The sequence below is a fragment of the Lampris incognitus genome, chromosome 2 (assembly GCF_029633865.1).
Source record: "Lampris incognitus isolate fLamInc1 chromosome 2, fLamInc1.hap2, whole genome shotgun sequence".
In the NCBI taxonomy this organism is placed as follows: Eukaryota; Metazoa; Chordata; class Actinopteri; order Lampriformes; family Lampridae; genus Lampris; species Lampris incognitus.
In genome coordinates, this window is record NC_079212.1 from 96469466 (window position 1) to 96472692 (window position 3227).

Below are 3227 nucleotides of genomic sequence, written 5' to 3' on the forward strand. Positions count from 1 at the left end.
CTTAGGAGGCCAGGAAACCCCTGTTTGTGAACAAGCTGACAATCAGAAAAGGGAATCTTTAATTTTAATCTTAGTTATTCTTTATTTTCCAGATTCAAAATTGTTCTATAATGTAAATAACATTGTCCCAAAAAAAAAAAAAAATACATGACAAAACTTGCAAACTGGACTATGAAGGATGTACACAAACATATAATCCCAGAATGTTGAATCAGTTCATCTGGACAAAACACTAAACATTGTGTCCAGATGAGCTGATTCAACTTTGTAGGATTTCCTTACCTGGATTATTGAGCATGCATCAAGACACAAAGATGTAAATTACACCTACGCAAATAAGTTTGCTGATGCAAAATATGAGAAAGATACTAATTTCATCCTTAGTTATTGTAACAGATATACTACAAACATCAGGAGCTAAAGTGTGAAATGTATTAACAAACAGTATGCCATTTGCATTTTTGTTTCTAGCAGATGAAGGAATTATTAGTAGATGACGTGGTTTCTTTTGAGTAGATGATGGTAGGACTGCATATTCAGAGAAGAATTTCAATGCCAAAAGTAAATTAAAGTATATTATCTGCTGTAGGGGATCGTTCGTAAGCACTGATCTTGTTCTTGCAAATGATCTAACGGACAAACTGAAGACCCAATAATAGTGCAAAGCTGCAACTGTTATTTTTCTTTTGGACTGTACAAATTAAAGATGCATATACATATATTCAGCATAGATTCTCACACTGTATGCTTTCGTATAGCTAGCTAGCTAGACAGACAGACAAATATAGATAGATAGATAGATACAAAATGTTCAATATGATGCACACTAAAAGGTGTTGTCTCATAAGGGTTTCCAAGGGTTGTCAAGACAATTTACTCTATAGGTAAGGCAGAGTGTAGTATATTTTTAAGGGATGAAAAAAAAATCCTTCTTGAGATCATGAAATTGTGTTTTCATGTTGAATGCTTATCTTGCATCAAATTGAATCTGTATATAAGGAGCGCTGCATCCATACAATGTCCAACCGAGTGATAATGACTAGGAAAACCCCACACAAACACATGAACAATAAAAACAAGTGCGGGTAAACAACGCGAGAATTATTTGGGATCCAAGAGCAAAGCCAAAGGGTATATTAGGTGGACACCTAAATATACGAAGCTTAAAATCCAAAAGTGATTAAAATCCAAAAGTGATCAGATAAACCACATGTTATTAGAGACCAACTTAGATTTCCTCTGTTTATCTGAAACTAAGCTTCATGATAACTCCCCATCTGCTGTTCTACAACTTCTGGGTTATAACATTTTCAGGAAAGACTGACTGAACACAAAGGGGGTTGGGGTTATGTATTATGGCATATGTAAAGGACAGCATTCATTGTGAAGAGATTCAATGGCAAGAGCCAACTGATTTGGAATGTATAGGCCTAAACATAATTTTATCATCTCAGATGTCCTATACACTTATAGTCATTTATCGACCACCCTCTTCAAATATTCGTTTTTATGATAAACTCAAGAAGACATCACATCAATGTGATTTCAAGAAAGAGGTCATTGTAATGGGTGACTTCAACTTAAATTGGAAAGACAAGTCCTTATGGAAAAAGCTCAAGCAAACTACTGATCGTTTTAATTTGACTCAAATGGTTAAAGGTCCAACAAGGATAACAAACAGCACCAGTACCCAGATTGACCTAATATTTAGCAATAGACCTGAAAGGATCACAAAATCCCACACCATGATAACACCATAATATGGTGCTCATATCAAGAAAATTAACATGCAGGAGGTTTACAACTCATACGACTCATGACAATAAGGAACTCCTTGGCATCCCAATAAACAAGCAAGGGGACTTCAAAACAACCAAAAACATAAACTGGGATGATCTGCTCCTTGAAAACGATTCAGAAGTAACTAGCCAAAACTTTACAGAAAAATTACCATCTGTAAGCAATGAATTTTCGATTAAGATGAAACGTAAAAATACGAAACAGACTCTCCCCAAAGTGAACAATAATCTCCAAAAATTAATGAAGGTGTAAGACAAGGCCTTAAAAAAAGTCACAAAATCAAAGATGTTCCATGAGAGACATACATTCGCAATGCTAAGAAACAAGGTAACAAGAGAATTGAGAAAAGCAAAGGCGGACATCTTCATCACAATCATTGAAAACTCTCACAGTAAAAGCTATATGGAGCCAGATTAAAAAAATAACCGGTCAAAACAACATAACACAGCCAACTGAATTGAAGGTCAATGACACAATCCTACAGAATCCAGTTAATGTGGCACAGGCCCTAAATCAATACTTTGTTGAGTCAGTGACTACCATAGCCTAAAGTTTCACAGTTCAACAAAGCAATGCATGGACTATCGGTACTAGTGAGCCAGCACGAACATTAAGACCAGTGTCTGAGATGGAGGTTGCAAAAGTAATCACATCTCTCAAGTCTTCCAAGGGCTAAGGATATCTATGGCATGGACACACTCATGCTGAAAGAGATCAACTCCTCAACAGCTAACCCACAAACGCTTATCATTAATACCTCATTGGGTCAAGCGAGGTTTCCCAACTCATGGAAGTCTGTGGTTGTAACCCCTATACTCAAAGGTGGTAACCCTTGTCTGACCACTAACTACAGACCCGTATTTCACCCATAGTATCAAAGGTATTTGAAAAACTAGTTGGCAAACAAATCATGGACCATCTCAACAATAGCTCCTTCCCACAGCACTCAAAAGGCAACAGCATAAATGTAGAGCAAGATATTCTCATCCGGGGAGAGACAACAAGTTGTCTCAGAATACAAATACTTATGAGTACACATAGATTCAAACCTCAGCTTCAAAGCCCACATAAAAATGGTCTGCAATAAAGTAAAGTTTAGTTTGGCAAATTTCAGGTTTACCAGAGACTTCCTATCAACTGAGGCAGCAAAGATATACTTCCACTCAGTGGTTGTTTTCTACATCACCTATTGTCTGATAAGCTGGTCTAACACACACTCTACAGCATTAAAAACCACTGGAATCATCATACAAACAAGCACTCAAAAACTTAAACAATAAGTCTTTCATTTTTCATCATTGTCATATTTTAAAAAAGTATAATCTATTTAGTTGGGAAAACCTCATCAAATACAAAATGTCTGCCTAGTTTATAAGATCATGCATGGTTTAGCTCCTCCTCCTCTGTCCAGCTTCATCAACTTCAAA